Below are 26,419 nucleotides of genomic sequence, written 5' to 3'. Positions count from 1 at the left end.
AGGAAGGGAAGGAAAAATAAGATGAAAATAGAGAGGGAGGCAAATCATAAGAGACTCAACTCTAGGAAACAAACTGAGGGTTGCTGGAGGGGAGGTGGGTGTGGGGATGGGGTAAGTGGGCGATGGGCATTAAAGAGGGTGCTTGATGTTATGAGCACAACAGGGTGTAATATGGGACTGATGAATCACTAAATCCTACCCCTGAGACTAATAATATGCTATATGTTAACTAGGTTGAATTTAAATTAAAAAAAAAGAAAAAAAGAAAAAAATACTATGACAGAAAGAAGTAAGTTGTTTGTATTGACACATTTTCCAAACCAAAGTCAGGACGTAAGGCTGGCAAGCACGAGGGAATTTATATGGACAAAGGGATGAACACTTGCAACCAAGGCTGCTTTGTGAAATCTGGGTCACAGAATCAATGAAAAGTGAAGATGTTGGGAAAAAGAAGAGATAGGTAAGTAGGTTAAGGAGAGATAAGCTGTTGATCCTACTAATCCTATTTACCTTTTGTGATTCATGTGCATAATGGCCAAACCAATATCCAGCCTTTCTTTCTTTTCTTTTCTTTTCTTTTTTTTTTCCAAACTCAATGAACCTCTATTTTATTGTGTGGAAATATGCCTAGCTACAAAAGGCATTTCCCAACCTCCCTTTCAGCTGTAAGTAGCCATGGCACATGGTTCTGGACAATGAAATGTAAGCAGAAGTTCTTGGGAGGGGCATCTGCGAAAATTCTTGTAAAGGAACAGAATTAGTTGCCCTTTGTCTCTACCCTCTTTTTAACTCAGACACAGACTCAACATTAGATATGAAGGAACAGTTTTGTCACAGTGATGCAGCAGAATGGAGGACACCTACAAAGGAAGAATGATGGAGTAGGATATTAGAAAGAACCCAGATCCTTGAAGACATCACAGTGTTACTATATCATTCCTGGACTGCCAGACTCTGGACTCATTTTACATAAGAAAAATGAAACGCCTGAATTGTTTAGATCACTATTGTTACGGTTTCTGTTATTTCCAGGGGACCTTCAGCTTTAATAGATAGACCTCTTAATTGGAGTATTTGTTGCATACCACAACAATTCTTCCAAGCAGTGACTGAGAAAAAGCACTGTTAGGACTAATGCGATCTCTGCTCTACCCCATTAAGAATATAAATCTTTGAATATAAATCTTCCTGAATATACCTTAAATGAAGTCGGTGCTGACATTTTGGTTTCTTTCCTAACTGAAAATGATACCCTGTGGCTGAGAGATGGCATGATGAAATGAAGGCCGAGGACTTTTGTTTGAGAACCACTTAATTGCCATCAACCTGTGTAATGTGTGGGAACTCTCTTAATCTTTTTATACTCCTGTTTCTTTGTACACAAAATGGGGTTAACGGTATCTTATAAGATTATTGTGAAAATGGAATGAGATATGTTGTGCATAGAATTTAGCATGACTCCTGGCAGGTTGTAAATACTCACTAGTAAATGGTGGTTATTATTTCAAATACATTTTTAAAAAGCTTTTCAAATTGTAGAGAGTTATACAAGGATAAAGCATCATTCTTCCGGTTATGACTGTGTCTCAGCTCCAAACCCTCCTTTCTAGATTTAGCTCCGCAAGGTTGGGGAAGTCCTCTTGAGAGCCGCTCTCTGTTGTTCCTCCATGAGGGGGCGCTAGTGGGAGACTGCGGGGCTGGAGGCGGAAGGGGCGTGCTCCTTCCTCCCTGCTTCCTGTTCCTGTGAGCTGCGCTCTGGCGAGGCTTTTGTGTATCTGGTCGCGCTTCCTTCCCGGAGTCAGAATTGAGCTCAGTTTGTGTATTTTCCGACGCTTCCAAATACTGCGCTCCACTTGGGAGTTAGCAGCGTCAGACACACCTCCTTTTGTTAATGTATTTATTTTTTTTGGAAAGAGGCTTTGAGAAGAAAAAAACCACGGGCCAGAGAGATATGGACTAGAAAATAAACACACATGTAAGCTGTTTTGCTAATTTTTTAAAAATTTTAAATCATTTTTTAAAGATTTATTTATTTTAGAGAGCGAGCGCACGCCTGTGGCGGGGCGGGGGGCGCAGAGGGAGAGGATCTCCAGCGGACTCCCTCCTGAGCACAAGAGCTGACCCTGAGATCATGACCTGAGTGGTAATCAGGAGTTCTACGCCCAACCACCTGAGCTGCGCCGGCACCCCTGTTTTGCTATTTTCAAATAACCACCATAAGTTAGTACGAGAATGCCCTGCACTAAAGCCGCACAATAAGGATTCAGAGATGGAGGCGTTCCCTTCGGCAAGGCTGAAGATCTCCGTCTTTGGTATTTGGAACTTTGGCCGCAGTCCCTGTTTTTCGTGGAGCCCTGGGTGTGTGGGATAGTCCGTGCTTATAGGCAGATTTGAATGGAAGAACGGCCTCTTGGCCCAAGTAGGAGTAGATGTGTTTGGTTTCATGGGTCAGGGAACTCCCGAAGTTCCCTACAATGCAGAGTCCTGCGGGATTGTACCTTTTGTCGAACTTCTTAATGGGTCCTTCTCTGTTATATTTCTTCAATGTCTGAGTAGCACACTCCACAGAGTCCTGTTTGCATCTCCTTCGACATATCCCTATTTTTGATTGTGGCCTTTTGGTTGCACGTAGTTACCGTGGTTACCGTGGAGCAGGAGCTGGCACATGGAAACGGTCTCCTGGTGGATGGCAAGGCTCAGGCAGGCTGCCCCACACCTTTTTAGAAGCCTCTCCGTTTTAGGCTCTCAGGCCCGTGGGCTTCCTAGCAGCTCTTTTACCAGCACCCGCTGTGCACCACTCCCTCCTCAGATCTCTGTTTCAGCTCTGCAGGACCCCTCCAAACTTCTACATTTTAATAATTCCAGCCTCTTTTTGTTTCTCATCCCTAAGCCTGTTAGCTGTTTTCCTGCAATTGCTACCTCTGTGTTGGAATCAGCCTATATTGGCTTGTGAAAGCCTATTGTTAAATTTTCAGGAATTTTGCAAGTCAGTTGTTAAACTGTTGGTAGCTGGAAATCTGCCAATCTACCACAGTGGGAGTATTTACACCAAGGAAATTGGCAAATGCTGCAAACCAGGTTTCCCCAAAGAGAGAGCTAGTTGTAAACACTTAAAAGCCCACTATTACTTAGAGTTCTTTTTCTCCTTCAGCTACCTAGTTAATAACTCTATAGTTAGTTAAGAATACTTACAATGTTCAGTTAGTTGAATATTTTCTTTATTCAATTAGTGTGGTTTCTGTATCCTGAATGGATCGCGAATGATACGTAACCTGTAGAGTCGTGCCTCTATCAACCCTAGTTGTACTCTGTGGAGACTGGTAAGTGTGTAGTTTTGTATTGTTTTGTCTTGTTTTTTGACAAATTTCTTCTGTAGAAAGTGCCTGACACTTTTTATGTCAATAGCATGAGTTGATGCTGGTTCAAAGTCTTCAGCTGTAATGTGGAAAGCTATCTTGCCTGTTTTAGGATGTAGTTTGTAATTCTTTCCTCTGTATAGAAGGGATTGAGATATGACCACTAACTGAATTTTTGCTGAGCAAGGAGGATGGTATGTTTATTGGAAAAAAAAAACAAAAACCGAAATAAAACAAATAAATCAAATCCCGTTTTAAACACGTTAGGGTTCTCTGGGTCACAGGGAATCCTATTATAAATCTTTTGTAAAAGAAACCACCATTCCCTGTTCTGGCAGTGGTATAGATTTGGTTTCACGTGTCAGGTTTCTAAAAAGCTGGGTATACTTGATATCTCTGATTCCTTAATATATACACTCTGGCTCTTGATAACTATATGCTTTCTCTTGAAGCTTTTGATCTCCATTTTAACTGCATAATTTTGCTTATTAGACTTGGAGAAACCTTTCATTGGCTCTCCAAAGCTTTGATCTTGCTCAACATGTCTAGGAGGCTCCACAAGGTTATATTCTAAAAAGAGATGCCAATATTCTAACATAATCATCAAAATAACTTGTAAGAAAAAGCAAACTTTTCACACAAATCCTATATTTAAAGATGCTTCCCTTCCAATAACATTCATTAAGCGACCATCTGTTTGCCTTTGATTATCATCTGGACCACTAATAAGCGAGTTTAATCTGAGCAGTGTTATTTGCACGCTACTTCTAAATTTAGTGCTTTTCAAAGAAGTCAGCAAGGCTGGCCTCCAGGAAATATTGGCTTTGATGTAACATCTGGTTTTCAGGGAGTTTCTATGTAGTGCCCAACTGGGGGGTGGACCAAAGGGCAAAGGGAAATAAAGTGACTTGCCCAGAGTCATGTAATTGGTTGATGACTTAACCTGAATTACCTGCGGTTTCTATCTGTGGCTAAAAGTTCTAGCCTGTGTATTTCTATTCTGTGTATTGTATAGATACCGTAGCCACCCCCCATCCCCAGATAGTCACAAACAGATATGTGTGGATCCGTAAGACTAATTATTAACTTATTTATTTGCATTTGTCTTTTTTGGTGTTTCCTCTCTATATTTTGAGAAATTTCTCTGCATTATCTTCTTCTTAATTAAAAAAATGATTTGAAATAACAGTAAACTGTTATTGCCTGCAAAAACTTCTCTACAGGGGCGCCTGGGTGGCACAGCGGTTAAGCGTCTGCCTTCGGCTCAGGGCGTGATCCCGGCGCTCTGGGATTGAGCCCCACATCAGGCTCCTCCGCTGGGAGCCTGCTTCTTCCTCTCCCACTCCCCCTGCTTGTGTTCCCTCTCTCGCTGGCTGTCTCTATCTCTGTTGAATAAATAAATAAAATCTTAAAAAAAAAAAAAACTTCTCTACAAGTAAACCGATTTTTTTCCTTTCAAGGGAAATGGAAGGTCAAATTGAGTGGCTAACTCACTTGATTTGAGGGTGACTGAAAGGCATCATCAAGAGCCAAGCTTTTTCCCTTCTCAATTGTTTTCTCCTTTTCCCCTCCTTTCCCCTTCCCTGGGCTGGAGCTAACGGAGCTGTCAACACCTAATATGCCTGATTATATGGAAAGTTCAAGGTTATAATGCTTTTATTATAAAATAAATTCTTTTTTGTTACTTTACTGGGTCAATAATCAATATGTGATTTTAATATCCTAATACTAGTTATAACATAATATATTCAGTCTAATTAGTGCTTTTAGCTTTAAAGCTATTTTCACATTTATGGTTTAATTTAATCTTCTCAGGCTTTTATTATAAAATAATTTGCATATTATGTATGCTCAGGATTGTTTTCCCATCACCTAAAAGGCCACTTGAATTTTTGTACAGCCAACCATATCTTAATATCTTATAAATTAAGAAAATTAAAATTCTAATCTGACAAATGGGGTTTAAGTCTCAGTTCTACTGGCTGTGTGACCTTGGGCAAATCATTAGATCTTTCTAACCTTCAGTGTCCTCATGTGAAATACCTGTCTCATAACACCAAGAGAGTGAAATGAGATTATATGTAAAGCTGTTAGCTCAGTACTCTGATACACATTGAAAGGTCAGAAAATAGTCCTCAATTTTCTTTCTTATTCTTTTTCTTTTCTTTTTTTTTTCTATAAAGTACATTAGTGTCCTGTGCTGGTTTGTCCTGTGCCCATTTCTGCCTGACTCTTAAGAGATTTTGTGAAAATCAGTCACCCCACCTAGTGGGGTGAGAGGGATCTTGGAAATCTTAGAAACCTGAATTACAATTTTAAATGGAATGGTGTGCAAGAGACTTTTGTATTTGGCTGGACAAGATCCATTCCTTTAGCTTTAGGTGGTGTCACCTCAAATTCCCTTTAAGAGAGTTCCTCTTGCTCTTTTCTATGCCATCTCAGGAGTAGATCATAAAACTGATGTGTCCTTCCTTCGCCAAGGGCTGGGTATGAGACCTAAACCATTTAAGTTGTGCTGGTTCTCCTGGGCTTTTGAATCCTGGTGAAATAACACAAGGGCATGACTGTAGCTGCTCCTACTGGTAGTGCTATCACTCTGTTCTTGCCTTGAGATACCAAGTCCTGCCTTAGTTGTGGTCCTTCCCTGATCTGGTTCTCCTGCCTTCCTTTTGATTCTGAGAGCTACCCAATATCCCTTTTCTAATGTTCTTTACTGCCTAAGGTAACCAGAGTTGGTTTCTGTTTCTTGCAACCATAGACTCTCAAGCAGTAACAAGTGGTCTGGGGACATTGCATTCCCTCTTTTATAGATTTTTTATATAGATTAGAAAACTGGGTGAAATCCCTTGGCTGAGATCACTTAGCATGTAAGTAGCAGTATTTGGATTAGTGCCTGATTATCCTGACCACGACTCATGGACCTTCTTTACTAAATCAGGATTATGCTTAATTTGTCCTTATTTTCTTTCTTGGAAACAACTCTACTTCTAGCTCCTTGTAACTGAGCCTCTTCTATTTCCTTTAGCACGTTATTTTTTGCATTCAGTCTTCACTTCTATCATTTGTTTTTCCTCCCACTTGACAGACCAAGGCAGTTATAACTTAGGTCTCATTGCTGTTCAGGGATTCAGTTAGGACAGATGTTTGTCCCATACTCCTTTCCACTAGTCATACTTCTGTATTTTTTATTTTGAGAAATATTAGTAATTGATTCATTAGTTGCTTCATTCATTTGTATACTCATTGAATCATTACTTAATGAGCATCTGTGATGTTCTAGGAAATTTTCTAGATGCTGGGGAGATGGCAGTGAACAGTGCAATGTCCTTTGCTGTGAGGAGCTTACATCCCCAGAGAATTTATGAGATAAATAAAATGTTAGTAGAATGTTACTCAGTGTTAAAACCACCGGGGTAAGGATTTGGAGAAGGAGGGGTCCTAATGCATTTAGTCTGTTGAGGAGGCAACATTTCAGCAGACTTGAACCAAGTGAGGATGGTAGCACTGCGAATATCTGTGAGAGGAACATTCACTGAGATGGGCATATGCTTGGAATGTTTGAGAAATAACAAAGAGGCCAGTATGGCTGGAGGACAGTGAACAAGAACAGTGAGATCTGAGGGCTAGCAGGGGCAGACCATGTAGGGCTTTGAAGTCATAGTATGGATTCTGGACTTTTGGTGGTGGGCGGTGGGACCATGAAGTCTTGGAGCCCATTTATACTACTCAGGATCAGGCTGTTAACATCTCTTCCCAACTCGGTGCTCAGTGATTTCACACAGGCTATTAAACATTGACCAGCTTACCACTGGTGGGAAGCTCTTAGAGGGTTAAGAGGAGGAAGGTGGCACAATCCCATTTATCTTTTAGAAGGGTCACTCTGGCTCTTCTGTGGAGAGCAGTTTGTAGGAGATCAAGAGTGGAAGCAGGGACACCAGTTAGGAGTCCATTGCTTTAGTCCTGGGAGTGTTGATGCTCAGAGTTTGGGAGTAGTGGTAGGCTATGCTTGAAATAGTGGGATGTGGAATGTATTTTGGAGATAGAGTGACAGTGTATGCTTAAGAATTAAATGAAGGATGTGAGCAAAAGAGAGGAATCAAACAGTGTCTCCAGATTTCGGTTCTGAGCAACTGGCTTAATGAAATACTGATTTACTATCATGGGGAAGACTGGGAAGTGGCAGATTGAGGGAGGAACTTATATTCGAATGTTGTAGTTTGGATCTCTGTTCCCAGAGTAGAAAAACAGAAACAAAGAGGAATTAATGATTGGGAAGAGTAACCATTGTTCAGAGGTCCTGCAAAGAGGAGGGTGGAACTAAGAATTCTGTTGTCAGTTGGCCCACTTTTGCTGGCAGTGAAGAATTGAAATCGAAACCGTTGAGGGCAGGTGTTAGCCTATTAGACGAAGAGTCCTTCTTTCTTGAAGTAAAAGCAGGTTTCTACCTAACATTAAAATATACTCCTTAATATAAAGATCTCAAACAAATATACATACAAAAAATAAAAACATTTAATCATTACCTTTCTAAGCCTCAGCCAGATTCTCACCAATGTTTAAAGAAATTGCTGATCATAAAGTTTTTACTGAACAATTCATCCTCTTTTAGGCGACACTGTTACATGGTGAAAGTGTAAAATAATGGTTCAGAGAACAGGTGCTGGAGCTCAGTTGCCTGAGTTCAAATCACAGTTCTGTCCTTCTCCAGCTGTGTGACTTTGGGTGCATTGATGGCACCGTCTGTCTCTGCAACTTGCAGATCTCACAGCAGAGGGGAAATGCACATGGCTGACTATGTGTTAACCTGGAAAGCTTCTTTTCAAAAGTGACAAATGTGACTTCGCCTACATTTAATTGGCCAAAAGCAGATATGTGGTCAAGCCTGATATCAACACAGTAATGTTATTTCATCTTCTCACAGAGTGGGCCAACACAAGTCCCAAGACCAAGCTTGATTACAGTATTCTTCAGAGAGTGACAGCAAATATTTTGAACACTAATACAGGTACAGGGTAATATAGGCACAGGGTAATACACGGACGTCATCTTTAGCATCTAATGACATATGACCTTAAAGCTCTGGTTCCATATTTATTATTACTGACAGTATCAGGATTCTCTTCAAAAATGAAAAATTCTCATTAACACCTAGAAGGAACAGATCAGGGAATTATAGTCCTAGCAGCTAATTAGAAGAGAATAGCTTTCCAATTGTAGTACTTTAGATTGTGCTCTCATAGTCCATTTCTTTGGAGGGGGGCAAGTTTCTGTGTGTTTTGCGTCTGGATTTTAGAATTGCTGGAATTTCTTAAATTTCTTCCCTGGCTGCCCCACAGGCATGGTGCAGAAACTCTGCCACTCATTCCATCCCCTGAGTCTCTTTTTTCTGTGAAACAAGATAGACCAGTTGTCGACCACTTGACTCACAGTGATGTTGTGAGGATTAATGAGTTAAAGTTTATAAAATGTCTCCCGCTACTGAAAGGTGATAAATAGAAGGCATAATTATTGGTATTTTCCCATCTTTATTTAGACTTGAAAGGCCTTTCTAGTCACCTTTGAGATTTTGACATAAGCCAGCTACTGTGGTGAATTTCATTTGTTTTACCTCCCTTCTGTTTGACATTTCTCTACCCTCATCCTATCACAGTGACTTTAAAGAGGGAATGTCAGCCTTAACCTTTCATGTCTCCATCTGTTGAGATTTTTGGCTTGTCTCATTGTTATTTTGTACTTTTTATTCTATCATTTACAAAAATGTGCTCTCAGACCTATGCTATTAGCTAAGTAACACGGGAGCATACAGGACAATCTGTAGTCATGTGTTTATTTTATATAGTGCCCGGTGAGTTCACAGGGTGGTTCAATGATTAACCAACATTATTCAGAAATGCAGGCTTCCAGTGAGCTCTCTGTCTGAAAGTCTCATTACTAATTTAAAGTAGAATTCAAAACAGATGTTTATTATTAATCTATTCAATGCATTAACGTATAGGTACTCTCCACACCTGGCTTTGACTAAGAGCATATAGAGAGAAGAAGCTTGAGAGACGAATGTTCTCTAGAGAGGTTGTCATTTCAGGGATGTCTTTTAAGTTAGCGCTGTTGTGTCCACTGTGATTTTGCCTTTGGGGTACAGAAATAAACTGTAATGCTTCTCCATCCAGGCAAATTTGGTTTCTCTCAGGGCCATGCAAATAGATGGCTTCCATTTTTACATTTTCACTTATGGCCACGTAAGGCAGATCTTTCTGCAGATTCATGTTTCTCTCTTAAAACTTGCCTCTGCAAAAGTGACTCACATTAGACCCTGCCTGACTCTAATCATGAGTTATTTGGCTTTCCTTTAGCACTCGTGGAGGCAGGGTGGTGGTGGGAAATACCATTAAAGAGCTAGTTTATGTAAAACTCTCTCTATAGTGAGGCTCAATCAGAAATGTAAAATATGAATCAGAAAATCAGGGTTTCAAGTTTTGGCTCATTCCTATATCTAGTCAACAAACATTTACAGTGTTTATTAGGATGCTTGGTGCTAGGTGCATCATACTCCTCGACCAGGGTTCTTTGAGCAAATCACTTGAGCTTTCAAGCCTCCATTTCCTATCTGTAAAATGGGAATAATACACTTTATCTTGTTATGAGGACCAGTCCAAGTTTTCTTTTGGTTGCAAGTTTCAGTGTCCCCTTATTCCTGTGCCTTTAATCCAGCCATTCACTAATCTTAGTACTAATGGGAATAGAGTCTCAAAATTAAATCCTTGAAATCTTTTGCTTCTTACCCACTTTGATTCTTGACTCAAACTGTTTTCCTTAATTTACTGTGTTCCTGATCTTACTGTATCATCTGCTGTTTTTTGTTATAAGTAAAAGCCTCAGCCTAGGTTTAAGATGTGGCTTCTATGAGTTGATACTTGGCTTTTCTCTCTGTTGCTTCTGATGACGTTGGTGTCAACAGAGCCTTGGTCAAGCCTTGTTTGGCCCTGACATCAACTCCTGCAGTTGACCTGCTGGCCTGGTGACTTGATTGGACCTGCTCTGGTCTGCTAAAAGGGGAAATTTCACAGATAGGGTCTCAGTCTCATTGACGACGGACCAGCAAGTGTTAGTGTGATCATCAAGGCTTTATTTAGATGGGGTTCAGGGTGAGACTTCAGGTCTAGTGAAAGAAGTCCTATTCAGGACTTGTGGAAGAACAAGTCCAATAGATTACTTCCAAGAGTGTTAGGAGAATGTCATAGTTTGGTGGGCTTATGAGAGACCAGAGCTTAGTTTAGCATACTGGTTCCTAAACTCATAGGACTAATCTGTCTCTGTGTCAGTTGTTGGGTCTTAGAGGGATTGGATCAGAAACTAAGTGGCTATTAGACCACAGGTTGTCATGTTAGAGCTCACTGCTGAGAGGGACCAGGAAAGGTAGGTAATAAGATTTTGTAAACACATTTGTAAACACATTACACAGATGTGGCATCATTATTATTGACAGTATGTGGCACAAAGCAGGTACTCAATGGATATTTGTTGAATAATATCCATTGCTTTTATTGCTTAGATTTTACTGGCTTATTTGTCAGTTTTATTAGAAAAGGTTCTTTTGTCTCATACATTCATTCAAAGTGTTGTCTTTTCTCTCCAGAGAGTTCTGACAGTGTTAAGGTGCCGGATACTGGTGGTGGTATATCATTTAAAAGCCAGTTCACTTAAGCCCCAGATACAGGGGGGCTCAAGAAATTATGTGTAAGTTGTTGTTGTTGTTTAAATTGAGGTATAAGTTACACATAAAAATTGAATTAGAAAGTTGGGGATTCAAGTTTTGGTTCACTCCTATATCCGGTCAACAAACATTTATAAAGTGCTTAAGGGGTGTGGTACTGTCTACCATACTACCCAGTACTATCTAGCATCCAGTGAGTCCTTGATTCGTAGCAATTTATTCAGTATGTGGTGATTGAGTATAGAAATGGGAGAAGCTGTGAATTCCTTTTATCAGTAATCTTTATGTGGTGTGTACAAATAATAGCCTGGCCATGAGTTAGGCCTTCCTGGGAGGGAGTGATTTAATATATATGTTAATTTTTAACTTGCAAGCATTTTTTGAGAGTTAGAAATTAGAAACATAGTTGTAACTCTGTTTCCTAAGGCTGACTAACTCCTTTTGTTCCATGGCTGGGACATTTGTTTAAAAGCTGAACAATGTTAATGAAAATGAGTATCATTAATCATTACTCAGTTTTGATTAAGCAAGTATTCTGAATTGCTCAACACATTATTCTGTTTATGTTTCTAAAATCCTTTGTGATTGATCTTGGGTGAGTTACCTACCTTCTCTGAATCCTAGTTTCTTTTCCAATGCAGTGCGAATGTTCTTTGTTACCTTTCAGGATTTCATTGAGGACTAACTGAAACCATGCAGTCTTTGGTAAGTATTTACTGAGTGCGTCCTATGTGTCAGGCACTGAGCCAGCTCCTCAGTATATAGCCATGAAACAAATCTGACATTGTCCCTGCCTTTATGGAGATTACAGTCTAGGGAGGGAACCAGACATGAAATAATACCAGTTACTATTTAATTACAGTAGTGATGAGTGCTACAAAGTGAAAAATAGGGGGATGCTATAACTGGAGATTGTAGTTTAGGGAACTTGACCAGGAATGTAGAGTTAGGGAGAAGGAGACATGTAAGCTAAGACCTGAGGATGAGTAAGACTGAGGTAGAGAGACTCAGGGAAGAACATTTCAGGGAGAGGAAATAACCTCCACGAGGGGAGTTTGGTGCCTTAATGCCGTGGTGGAATTTCAGTGAGCAAGAATGAGAGGGATGCATGTGAGCTTGGGGAATCATTAGAGATCTGATGACTCAGGGCTTTGTAGGCTGTGGCAAAGAATTTTTACTTATTTCGTTTAGCGTAATGCCCTCAAGGTTCATCTATGCTATGGCAAATGGCAAGATTTCCTTCCTTTTTTATTGCTGAAAAATATTCCATTGTATTATATACCAGATTTTCTTTATCCATTCATCCATCAATGGACACTTAGGTTGTATTTCAATAAAACTGGAAAACCAAAAGAACTTTGGATCTACTTTAAGGGTTATAGAGACCATTGAAACATTTTAAATAGATTTGCAGTATAGGAAATATTTATCTGACTGTGAAAGCACTGTGGGGGAAATGTATAGAAAGTGTGCAGAGCCAATGCAGGGAAATCATTAGGAGGCTATGATAGTTGTCCACGTAAGAAATGTTGGTGCTTTGGGGCTGGGGAGGTGTGGAGAGGGAAAGCAGAGATGCACTGGATATGGTAGGTTAGAGAGAGGGAGGGGTTAAGGATAATGCCTAGATTTTCTATTATGAGCTACTAAGTGAAAGGTGTTAGTGGTGTCTTTATTGAGAGATGAGACACTGGGGGAGGAAGAGGGGTAGACTGAGAATACTAAATTAATTTTCATGGATTTCAGTTGTAGGTGCCTGTGAGACACCCATGTGAAACAGCAGGTGCACAGGTGAACACCCAAAGGTTCAGAGCTCAGGAAAGAGGTCTGGATGGAGAAGTGATTTTGGTATAGAAGGGATTGGCAACTAAAGTCATAAAAAAGATGGATAGTTTGGGGAAATGGTGCAGGGTAAGAAGAGGAGAGAACCTAAGACCAAGGTATAAGGAATATCAGTATTTAAAGGTTAAATAGAGAGACATCTGGGTGGCTCAGTCGGTTAAGTGTCTGCCTTTGGCTTAGGTCATGATCCCACGGTCCTGGGATCAAGTTCCGCATTGGGCTCCTTGCTCAGGGGGAGCCTACTTCTCCTTCTCCTGGTCCCCCTGCTTGTATGAGTGCGCGCTCTCTCTCTCTCTGACAAAAAAATAAAATCTTAAAAAAAAAAAAAAAGGTTAAATAGAGTAGGAGGGATAGGCCAAGGGGGGTAGGAAAGAATGGGTAGGGGAAAAAAAAAACAACCAAAAGGGAAATTAAGAATGTGCTGTCATGGGACCAAGCAGAGGGATTTTTTAAAGAAAAAAAGGCATGAATGGGCATAAGGGATATTTTTGGAGCGATGGAAATGTTCTAAAATTGGACTACGGTAATGTTTGCGTGATTCTGTAAAGTTACTAAAAAGAATTGAATTTTACACTTAAAATGGATGAATTTTATGGTAAGAAGGTTATACCTCAGCTGTGAATGAAAAAAAAGAGAAGGCATAGTAACCATCTTGACAGTTGAAGAGGGATTGAGACAGAGGAAGGCTAAGAGGTTTGTTTGTTTGTTTTTTTCCATCAAAAGAAAGCCTTCGTTAAAAGGTGAAAGGGTATTAAGGAGGGCATGTATTGCATGGTGCACTGGGTGTTATATGCAAATAATGAATCATGGAACATTACATCAAAAACTAGGGATGTACTGTATGGTGACTAACATAACAATAAAAAATTATTAAAAAAAAAAAGGTGAAAGGTGTTTGGAAGGCATCATACACTGGATGGTGAGGAGTGGACATAGTATTGACAGCTCTTCGTAGACACTAATGTGCTTTGGAAACTATAGATCACATTGTATTGTATTGTAATTTTATTTTCCTAAAGCATAGCACGCTCTTAGAACAATGATTTCCAAAGTGGGTTATTGAAAGGAATAGTAGCGCTTGCAGATGCTGATTTCATCTAATAATATGAAAAATTAGCTTTACCAGTTTTTAATATGTGGAGCTGTCCCTTGGTCCACGTGGGCTTTTTCATAAGCAGTATGTGTGTGTCAGGAGAAAACGTGGAAGTTTCACAAAGCAGAGGGTCGACAGTCATGTTGACCTCACTAGCTTGCTTACTTTCAGTGGGATGTAGTATATTCCAGTTTATGTCTGGGTAAGAAGTTGCACAGCTTATCTTATCAGGCTTTAATGAAATGGACTTCTGAAGAACAGACACATTTCTTTAAAATGTTCCTGTAAGAGGCACCTGGGTGGCTCATTTGGTTCAGCGTCTGTCTTCAGCTCAGGCCATGATCCCAGGGTCCTGGGATTGAATCCCGCATCAGGCTCCCTGCTCAGTGGGGAGTCTGCTTCTCCCTCTGCCTCTGCCCCTCTCCCTGCTCATGCTCACTGTTTCTCAAATGAATGAATAAAATCATTAAAAAAATAAAATAAAATGTTCCTTTAATTAAATTGCATTATCAAAGATAATTTTAATTATTTAACTACAAAGAAGAAGAAAATGCCCCCTTCCCTTCTAGTGCAAGTTCTCTGTCAGTCACATTACAATATCAAACGGTAATTTAATCTGACCAGAAGTTGGCCAAAGCATTTGAAACAATTACAATGATTTGAAATATGAATCTCATCCAGTATTGTTACCAAACCTTGTCCCATTTGTTTTCTACTGTGAATATTGTACCTTTTGGAAGCTATATTTTCCAGTTATAAAATAGCTATAAATCCGTTAAAACCTTATATTGAAATAAACTGAACTCAGATGCAACCTTTAAATTGCTGTGTCAAGGTTTTTTAGAAAAACCAAGCATAATCAATACATTGTTTGCATCAAAACTCATATTAATTATTTTTTGAGGGCACAATAATGTAATGAGAAATACCATTTGTTTATGCTGTGTCTGAAATACTACTGTTTACCGCCTTGGTCAGTTCAGGGCAAAGACTGTGAAGGAGGTCAAGTCTGCTATCAATATTCCTGTCTCTAGTTCCTATCAACACTCCTTCCCTCTATTCTGACCTCCTATGCTTATGCTCCTCCTAATCCATCCCACATGAGCCTAATCCTGAGGTCAGTTTCGCTTATTACACTGAGCAACTGTGGTAGCTAAAGGTGATAATTCTTAGGCACCCTAATTCATCCATTCTTCTGCCCTGCCTGGAAGAGTTTAAATTCACAGTACGTACGGAGATCTTTAAAATTCTGCATAGTCACAACCCCAAAATTCCACTTTTAGGAATTAAACATAAAGACATTTTCAGAACAGCCCACAAGATTTATTTATTTTTTAATAAACATTTTTTTAACTTAAATTCAATTAATTAACATATAATGCATTGTTGGTTTCAGAGGTACAGGCCTGTGATAGCCCACAAGACTTACATTTAAAGATGCCACGTTGGTGGGGCGCATGAGTGGCACAGTTGGTTAAGGGTCCAACTCTTTGTTTGGGCTCAAGTCCTGATCTCAGGGTTGTGAGATCAAGCCCTGGTCAGGTTCCACACTCAGTGCCGGGTCTGCTTAAGACCCTCTCTCCCTTACCGTCTGCTCCTTCCCCACCACCCAAAATAAATAAATCTTAAAAAGATGCCACATTGCTAATAATACAGAAAAATGGGGAACTATTTAAATGCCTAGTACATAGGGTTAAATTATGGTACTTCACACACTGGATATTATCCAGCCATTGGGAATGATGTTGTCAGAGAACATTTCATAACCAAGCTGTTTTTGATATATAACATTTAAGGAAAAGACAAGATAAAACATATGTATTTGATTCCATTATTAGGAAAAATGAATATGAATAGAAAAAAAGACTGGAAGGGTGTGCATGAAAGCATTAAGAATCATTACCTTTTGATTAGCACATTATGGATTTTTAATTTCTTTTTTGTGTTCACCTAGATTCCCTACATTTTCTAGAAGGAACATAATACATACTACTTTTATAATGAGGAAGAATAAGTTATTGAAAAAAAATTTGTCCTGCCCCCTTTTCTTCCCCATCACTCCCGTAGAAAGAGCAGTTGAGCTGATGAGGAAGATCTGAGTTTCTAGTGAGACCATTACTGACTGCAAATGGCCAGTTTCCCTGATGTTCAGGACCCTTTGGATATAACCCATAACCTCTTTTCGGAGCAGAGGGAAGGGCAATGAGCCCAGAAACATCAGCCACAGTTACTGAGCACCTATCTGTGCTGAATATCCATCTAGGCTCTTTGTTGGAACACAGCGATAAACAATATGATGTCCCTGGCCTTGGGAATTTTACATTCTAGTGATTGAAGACAGGCAATTAACAAACCAAGAAATAGATGATGTGTCAGGTGTTAGAAGGTCTGTGAAAAAAATATAGCAAGGTAAGTAGACAGAGAATGATAGCAGTATGTGCGCATGTGTGTGTGTGTGTGTGTACTTGTGGGCTACATTTGATGAGGAGACAAAGAAGGCAGCTGGTAAGGTTATATCTGAGCAGAGACCTTGAAGAAATGGGGGATGGACCCATACAGGTATCTGGTTATCCAGGCTGAGGAAACAATTAGTGGAAAGGTCCTGAGGAGGAAGTGTGCATGTCAGGTTTGAGGCATAGAAGGGAGGTTGGTGGACTGGAGGGTGAGCAAAGGTGAAGAGTAACGGGACTAGATAGAGAGGCATGCAGAGGTCAGGTCACTGAGAGTCTTGCAGGTCATAAGAAGGGCTTTGGATTTCTTATGACAATGAGATACCATGGAGCACTTTGCGCAGGACAGTGATATGATGTGATTTATGTTGTCAAAGGGTCACCCTAACTGCCGTGGGGATAATGGACTACCAGGGTGGATAGAGAGAGCCCACTTAGAATAATAGTGTTCAATGAAAAGATGATAGTGAATACCATATGATTCAGCAATTCCACTTCTGGGTATTTGCACAAAAGAATCAAAAGCAGATCCCAGATACTTGGTTCATAGCATTATTATTCACAAAAGCCGAAAGGTTGAAGCAACCAAACATCCATCAACAGAGGAATGGATAAACCAAATGTGGTATAGACATAGAATGGTTAGATTAAAAAGAAAATGAAATTCTGATACCTGCTACAGTATGGATGAAGTTTTAAAACATTATGCCAAGTGAAATAAGCCAGACATGGAAGGACAAATATTGTATGATTTTATTGATATGAAGTACCTAGGAAAATCAGATTCATAGGGAAGTGGAATAGAGGTTACCAGGGGTTGGGATGGGGATGGGGGTTGGGAAGTTATTGTTTAATGGGTGTAGAATTTCTGTTGGGGACGATGAAAAAGTTTTGGAAATAGATAGTAGTGATAGTTGCCCAACATTGTTACTGTACTTAATTCCACTGAAATACCCACCTAAAAATATTTAACATGGCAAATTTTATGTGTATTTTACCTCAATTGAAAAAAAAAAGATGCTAGTGGCTTGGGCTAAGAGGCAGAAGAGGAGATGGTGGGAAGAGTTGGATTTTGCATACATTATGAATGTTAGTCAATGGGATTTTCTGATGGTTTGGATTTTTACACACAACAGCGAGAAAGTAATGGGTGACATTGCCAAGTTTGTGGGCTGAGCTGCTGGAGGCATGGGGTTGCCATTTCCTGAGATAGGGGAGTCTGTGGGAGGAGAAGGTGAGGGACTCAAGGAGAAGGTTTCAGATGGGCCAAATTTGAGATGCTTATAAGACATCCAGGTGACGATGGTGAGTTATTCCTGTGCTAATCGGTGGTCCATCCAGCGGGTCTTCCCTTTGGAAATCCATTAGGATTTTGCCATAGAATTACAGTATGGAGTATGTTATTTAAAATATACATCAGTAACCTAAATTATCTTTCACATTTTATTTGAACATATCATATTAAATAGGTGGGTAGGTAGATAGATGGATAAATACATGAATAAAATAAAGCAAGCCAGCTTTCCAGGACAATAGAGCAAGAGATGTGGTGTTCTGGTGATGATCCTTAGTGTAGAATTTGTGGCTGTGTAATCCAGGTCTAATTGCACTTTGAAATCAGTATATTTTGTTCATTTTCTTTTATCATGAAGTGGCCCTAATTCATTTGGTGCTTTAGATAAAGTTTAATGGAAGAATCTCAGAGTCACCCTGATCTTCTTTACCTGACAAATTAGGGTAATATAGATCTCAGATCTAACCCAAGCTCAAAGTTGTTAAATACTTTAATTTTCATCTGTGTTTTGTGTTGGAAAATAATTTTAATATTAAAGGACAGCTGTAGACTGCTAATGACTTGAATACAGTTTGACTGTTTTCATGAAGTGCTCTGTGGGATGTCAGAATATTTAATTCAGGATGTTAAAAACATCCCAAAATGTCACAATAATTATATCACAGCAGGCAATTAAAACACTGGAAAATGCCAACTGACTAAGAGTGTTCCTTGTTATTTAGGAAACTATTAAGAACCTGACATATAAAGTAAAAAATGCTGGTTATAACTTTCTATTTAAATAGATAATTTCGTCACCAGATATGAAATTGACACTTGATAGAGTCGGGGGTCATGTTAAATACGCAGTTCAAGGAGGAACTAAGGAAGAGATCTCCATTGATCTTTAACTTTATAATATCTATATTCACACATTATAAAAAACATTGTTTGGTTTTTCATATCCTACCATATGTGCTGCAATATCCTCCATACAATGGTTGTGTTAATTATATCATATGTTGGCAGCCTTAATTGATCTGATTTTGCCATCCTAAATTATGGGCAGTGGAATTATTTCCTCATTTTTTCAAACTGTACTTTTGTTAATCCTAATGGATTAACAATGTAATGCTGAAGACCAGGGGCAATGTTTGCTTAATCCCTGAGGATTAGAGTGTCATTCTCAGTGGGGATGTTAAGAACTGACTAGGATTAGCTAGAAGGGAATATATTCAGGCAGAGTAAGATACAGAAAACTGGGCTGGTGATGGGTGTTGAGGAGGGCACGTATTGCATGGTGCACTGGGTGTTGTACACAAGTAATGAATCATGGAACTTTGCATCAAAAACTAGGGATGTGCTGTATGGTGACTAACATAATATAATAAAAAAATTATAAAATTGAAAAAAAAAAGATACAGAAAACAGAGTGTACCAAAGTCCCAAGACTTTAAGTGCAATTACAGACATGTGGTTATCTTGGTTTATAAGGGAGCAGTTTGCCCACGTAACTAACATTTGGAAGGACTGTGTGTATGGACAAAGATCCCACGGTTCACCTGAAGTTGCATTTTGGGAAACTATGTCCAAGTTTGAAATGGGTCACATGAAGGTTTAATGTTATCTGTAATCAACATACTTAAGAAGGACCGGTTAAGATATATAATTAATGTAATAACATTCATAAAGGGCAGGAATTGTTACTACTAGCACTTATTTTTTATTTTGGGAAATACGAGAAACAATTACCTTGCCTTCGAGAAATATCTGTGATTAAGTAAGGTAATGTCATAAAGTACCTAACATGATTTGTCCGGAAGAGTAGTTACTCAAAACATTTTAATTTCTTCTTTCCTTTGTGAAAATAGGCATTGACACAAAGAATTATGGTATAGAGATGGCATTTGAGCTGAGCATTAAAGGGTAAATAGACAAGACAGAAGAGGGAAAAAAATGCCTTGGAATAATGTCCAAACTCAGTGGTGGAGTTTAGTGTTTATACAATTTTGGGGGCCCTCTTTAAGAAAAACAACACAACATTATCAATACAAATATTAAGAACAAAAGTAAACATTTAATTTAGAATGAGAAAAGAGGGGCGCCTGGGTAGCTCATTTGTTTAGGCAGCTGCCTTCAGCTCAGGTCATGATCCCTGAGTTCCAGATTGAGCCCCACATCAGCCTCCCTGCTCAGTGGGGAGTCTGCTTCTCCCTCTGCCCCTCCCCCTGCTCATGCTTTCTCTCTTACTCTCTCCCTCAAATAAATAAATAAAATCTTAAAAAAGAATGAAAAAAGAAAACAAACTACACATTAAAAAAAATCTGAGAAATACTGCAAATATCCTAACGTTGAGAAAGATAAAATTTAATTTTTATTAACTATCTACCTGCCATACTGCTAGAATATCTTTTCTTCATTTGTTGGTTGCATAATTTTTGATCATTTTTTCATACGACAATGATTTTGTAATATCTTTTATAGAGAGAATAGGTTAATAATTGTTTCTTTTGCATGGTAATCAAAATTTTTTAACATAGTTAATTTTTAAGAAAAGTTTTCTTTTTAGAAAAGCTTCATGGTTCATTATTTACATGCTGTGTAACTATTTAAGGCTGTTGCCAAATTCAGGGAAACTTCTGTTAAATTCCCTCCAAGGAGTTGTAAGATTTCAGGGCACTTCAGATTTTCTTGTTCAGAACTAATCTTTAGTACCAGTAGAGTTGATGACACAGGTTAAACGGTTTGCCATTAATGTCTTCTCTGCGTTGGAGTATTAAGAGTTAATGAGTATCTTTGTTGATTTAAGTATTTCATGTCGAATTAGCAAGAAATTTAAGTCTTTTCCCAGTTTGTTCATGACTCAATCCTCTTTACAAATTGGATTATCAAAATATCCAAAAGCCTATTCATTACTTCTTTTCAACATTTATTTCTTCCTCCTGCTTAATCATTTCATTTGGTATGATCTGAAAGCTTTTTGTTACAATTTGCTCTTCAAGTTCAGAATAATTTCCATTGATTTCATTCCTTATCTTTATTGCTTCTGTTTCATATTTCATTATTTTAATCTGAAATTTATCAGTTATTTAAAAAATAATTTAAAATTGATTAAACAAGATACCTGTTATATGCACTTGAGTTAGGAGTCTGTGATTTCTTACTTGTTTTTTTGGAAATGTCCTTCCAAATGGCAATAAAAATTGTGCATTTAAACTTTATCAAATGTGCAGTCTCATCGAAAAAAAGAAAAAAGCGTTTCTTATGCTGAGATGGCTTGCAGTAAGTTCACCATATTTGGAAATGGACATGAACACCAAACCCAAATGTATAGTCAGCTTGACTTCCTTTACTAGATCCCCAAAATGCCCTAGTCATTCCAGTGCCAACTGACCCAATAGGAGGTTTGACGGAAGGTAAGTCAGAGTAGACTAGACAGCTGTTTTAGAGATAGTGCAAGTGTCTCTCTTCTGCAAAATTTTTGAAAATCTGTGGTTGTGTGAACCCCTTGCTAGTGCCCCTCCCAGGGCCTTGGAAGGATTTTGTGGAAGTGGGGGCCTTGGAGCTTAAGCTTTATTAGCTTTAAGGTTATTCTGCTTTTACCCAAACTTCCTAATTTAGCTGTTTATGATTTGGCTTCTGCTAACTTCTCCAGCTCAGCCACTCATCACTTTCTCTCCTTTGCTGTCTCTGCCTGAGCCTTATTCAGTTTCTTTCAGTTCCTTGACTCTGCCATCCTGTCTCTTCCTGCAGGGCATTCACTGGTACAACTCCTTGTCTGGCTGAATAATCATCCTCCACATGTCACTTGGGAAGTTTCTTAGATTTCTGATTACCCACGTCTAAGATACATGTCTTCCATATTTGCTGTCATGGTATAATACATTGATAATAATAACAAAACCCCAGTTGCTAATAATTCCATGGTACAGTGTAGTAATAACTATGATTACAAATCTGTGTCATATCCAATTGATTTAATATGTGCTTTCTCACCTCTGTCTGCCACCGGAGAGGTAAGCCCTGTGAGGGAAGAGACCCTTGTCCTTCTTCTCCACTGTAATTCTATTTCTAGGCACAGCTCCTGGGATATTCAGTAAATATTGATTTAAATGTTGAGGGGCGCCTGGGTGGCACAGCGGTTAAGCGTCTGCCTTCGGCTCAGGGCGTGATCCCGGCGTTCCGGGATCGAGCCCCACGTCAGGCTCCTCCGCTATGAGCCTGCTTCTTCCTCTCCCACTCCCCCTGCTTGTGTTCCCTCTCTCGCTGGCTGTCTCTATCTCTGTCAAATAAATAATAAAATAAATCTTTAAAAAAAAAAAAATAAATGTTGAAATGCGGGAGGTATAGTATTCCAGGTTGAGGGAATAGTATCAACAAAATGGGAGCTTAAAAGTCAGTATAAAATTGTAGTTGGTAATGTAAGCTCTGGACCCAGATGTCTGGATTTAATCCCAGTCCCACAGCTGCTTGACCACGGACGAGTTACCTCACATATTTGTGCCTCAGTTTCCTTACCTGTGAAATGAGGATAAAAGTAGTACCTACCTCATATGGCCTCTGAAAATTAAATAGATGAAGACATGTAAATCATTTAGAAAAATGCCTAATATATAGGAGGCACCCGATAAATGTTATTTTTTATGAAAATTCAAAGCTTAATCCAAGTCAGAAAGTTTATTTATTTTAAACTAATCACCATTCAGTGTTCACATCACCCTGACATTTACAAGACACAAGGTCACTTTTGAGCTGGTAGACCTTAGAGATCATCAGTTCATCCCCTCGTTTTACAGAGGAGGTACTTTAGTGCACAGAAGCCAGGACTAGAATTCAGAATCTTCCAGATCAAGTTGATGACAGTTTTGAGTTGAAACCCAGAGGCTTAGTGAAATGTGGCTTAAAGCAATGTGGGAAGTAAAGGCGGTTGAGTTGCTCCCCTAAGGGTGGTAGTGGTGGTTTGCTGGTGCAGGAATGGTTGCCAAGTTCAAGGATTCTATTCTGCCCAGTACATTTACCAATCTGCTTATCAAGGCTCTGTAAGAGTAACAAAAAGGGTAACAGTAGATTTCTGAAATCCAGTCCACATTGACTTTATTTGAACGTCACAGTGGCTGTTACAATGACTGGAAAGCCAGCAACATGATTCTGAATTCTGGCTCTTCTCCTCTAAGTCAAAAAGCTGCATTAATGTACCCTCCTGAAGTGTATCTTCTCTTCTGCATGCTGAGACCCACCAAACAGGAGGAGGAAGTCTCTCTGGAGTTTGGCACAGAGGCATATGGAATTCTAGGAGACTGACATCTCAGATTTTCAAGCTCACGTGCTTAGAGGGTTACCACACATGCATAGTAAGAAGCAAGTTTTTCTAAAATATTTGACTTTGGTGTCTGGCTTTAAAATTTATCCTAATATATTGTAACTGTTTTACATCAGGTTTGTCCAGTTAGATGTTGGTCAGCCAAAGAACAAGAATCCCTTTTCATACATAATTCTGTTAGGAAGACTACTTACCACTTCTGCTCAAAGTAAAAGGACCTAATTTAAAGATATGGATTTGGTCCACTGGGTTCTGCTGTCTCTAACAATAATCGTGAAGGGCCCCATTTAACTCAGTACTTTGAAAGATAAACGACTGGTTGAGAAACACAGAATGGACAGTAAAGAATGAACTATGCTGTTTTGCTAAGCTCATGTTAATATACCTAGAACACTGCAAATAGTATAAAGATAAAAGATTGGACCAGGACGGATCTGGGTCTGGTTTTAACCTATCAGAGTGCTTATTGGCAGGCAATACTTTTGTCAGAAGATAGTATGTTACATACTATCTCTTATTTCATTTCAGCTCTGTTAGTTTAAGTAAAAAATATTTATTGGGGCGCCTGGGTAGCTCAGTCAGTTAAGTGTCTGACTCTTGATTTTGGCTTAGGTCATGATATCAGAGTCATGAGATTGAGCCCCAAGTCCGGCTCCGTGCTCAGCGGGGAAGTCGGCTGGAGATTCTCTCTCTCTCCCCTGCTTCTCCTTTGGCTCATGTGCGTGAGCTCTTTCTCTCTCAAATAAATGCATCTTTAAAAAAATATTTATTGAACACCTACTATGTGATGGAAGCTGTGCTGTGCTCATTAATGTGGATGTAAGGATAACTAAGGTGTGGTTCTTAGCTTTTAAGCAGCTTACTTTTGAAGGGGCCTGGTGGAGGTCCTATGATCTCAGCCAGATAGGGTTATTTCTGTTGAGTTTTGTTTTTGTTTTGTAATCGTCCTTTTATTTCCACATTGATTCGTCCATGGATGTCCTCCACTGGACTAATTGCTTCATGATATTAGAATGTTTTTCCTCAGTATAGAGCACCTTTAGTTGGTTAGATTTCAGTCTTTCACCATCAGATAGAATTAAGCTACTATATATTTAGTACATTAGCTATTTCCATTCTGAAATAGCTTTTGCTCTTGCACAAATCTAAGCAATGCAGGAAATGACAAAGTGAAAAGACGCTTTGACTAATGCTTTTTTTTTTTTTTTTGGCCTGTGATTGCTGAAGTGGGAAGAGGTTTATAGTCCACTCTGATTTGGAGCAGTAAAGGAGAAAAAAATAGACACACACACGCGCACACTCTCAAGGCTAGATATCACCTAGAAGACTGTTCTCTGTCATTCTAAAGTCCTTTCCTTTGGGAGTGTATCCTGTCTCCCATAAGCAGTTAAACTCCCTCTGAAATAGATAACACGTAAAATTAAGATCTGTTGTCTGTGAAAAAGTACAGTGCAGTTAGGCTTCTCCCGTTTAAAGTCTCAAGTATTCCCTATGTGAATTACACCTAAATAAAGGTGTGTAAAGGTTGATTCATGACTTAATGAAGACTAGGTTATTAATATGGTTTGCTTACAATATCAAGTAGTTTTGTACCTTTCCACATTTATACCATAGGGCTATGTGTATGTACACATGTGGATATTTTAATCTTGTGTTTTTCTTTTATGTAAATATTTTTTTTTTTTTACCATGTAGACAGAGCTTTTCTATCATTCTCTTCTGGTCTGTATGAAGTAAGTAGCAGAAATAGGACTAATGAGGTGTTTGTCTCCTTAGAATCTCTTCCCCTTTCTTTTAGCAGTAACTTCTAAGTTTCATATGGGGCACCATGCTTTTCTCATCTTCTATCTGTGTGGATTGGATGGGATTCCACCCATCATTTCATGGCTGTGTCTTGTCTCAAAAGCCTAAGACAATCACATCTCTATTGTTTGGCTCCATTGATGAGTTCAGAGTAGGCAAGTGACTGACGTGGGCTCATTGGAAGGAATCTTAGATTTTAGGGGAGACATGGGAAATAGCTCCTCTTTTCTTCTAGACTGGGTGTTCAGAGGAGGTGGGGCTGGAGCTGCTTATCACCTCTTGGAGTCTAAAATGAAAGCCAGGAGAGCAGAAGACAATGCCAGATAAGGATTAAAAAAAGAAACTATGTGCTGGTAACACCACTGATGTAGGTAAGCACCTACATGAAGCCACACCTCGAAGTCAGCCTTACCTTTGGACCTGTTAGTCAAGCAAAAGCCTTTTTCTGCTCAAGCCTGTTTGGGTTGGGTTTTCAGTCCTAACTGGTTAAACTCTGTAGATGAATAAGCTACGGTTTCAGTTTTCAAGGCCCACAGTTTCCCAATCTGGAAAATGAAGGTGCTTTTGAAGTCTGTTATGCCTCTAAAGTCATGATTTCTTCTTGAAATTCTTACGGGTCCTCTCAAAATCTGTCGAGAGGTGATGCCTATTCTTTGGTGTCTGACAATTTGAGTTTACTCTTGGGTGTGGTGTTTCTTTCCGTTTGGCAAATGGTTGATATTCCCAAGGCTAATAAAGTCTAGGAAAGATTTATTGAAACCCAAGATTTTGATTCAGAAAGAGCTAGGATGTCCTCCTTTGAAATATTGATAAAAACATTGAAGAACTCAGTCAAAAATCCACACCAGCTAGGGTATATCCAGTCGACAGGAATCTGCACTAAATCCATGTGTTATTTTGTACAAATAATTTGTATTTTAATATGCAGACATAGTTCCCTCCATGGTGATCAACATGGCTCCAAAAATTGAGTCAGGAACATTATGGTGCTTTGTTGTTGCAGTGTTAAGCGAAAATAATATATATATTTGAAAGTATTATTCCTGTCTCTGTTCAGAGAAAAACATGTTTTTCACTTGTTAGAAGGAAATAAACCAGTTGTTACAATCTAAGTGTAACATTATATGCTGAACTGAAAAAGGGCTGAATGATGGGCCAAGAGCCACTTTAACACCATACCTCTCCTCACAGAAGAGAACTAACTCTTCAAAATTGCTAGGTGGGGATGCTGAAGGGTAGGAGCAAATTGCCAGTTGCTTTATGGCCATACTTGGTGATTGTGAGATTTTATTGTATTTGACAAAATGTCATGAATATCCTATTTAAACTCTCATGACAAATTAAATGTTTGGGAGTGGTTTCTAGGAAGTGATTTTTTTACAGTGCCCTGAACACACCAGGGTGTTCCCTGTTTCCACACTTCTGCGTATGTGGTTCCCCCAGTCTGAAATGTCATTCCTTGCTTTCTGTGCTGAATGAATCCTTCATACCTTTCAAAAAGTAGTGCATGCATCTTGTTTTTACTGGCTCCTTCTCGAGGCATTTGATTGCTCTGTCCATGGTCCCACCACTGT

General features: G+C 39.1%; 1 pseudogene; it reads right to left on the bottom strand.

The window, feature by feature from the left end:
• Positions 1 to 2,114: 2,114 nt before the first annotated feature.
• Positions 2,115 to 26,113, bottom strand: LOC103658365 (annotated as a pseudogene).
• Between the last annotated feature and the right edge of the window lie 306 nt (positions 26,114 to 26,419).

Source organism: Ursus maritimus, unplaced genomic scaffold (assembly GCF_017311325.1).
Source record: "Ursus maritimus isolate PB19 unplaced genomic scaffold, ASM1731132v1 scaffold_8, whole genome shotgun sequence".
NCBI classification, from domain to species: domain Eukaryota; kingdom Metazoa; phylum Chordata; class Mammalia; order Carnivora; family Ursidae; genus Ursus; species Ursus maritimus.
This window is presented reverse-complemented; position numbering and strand designations above follow the sequence as displayed.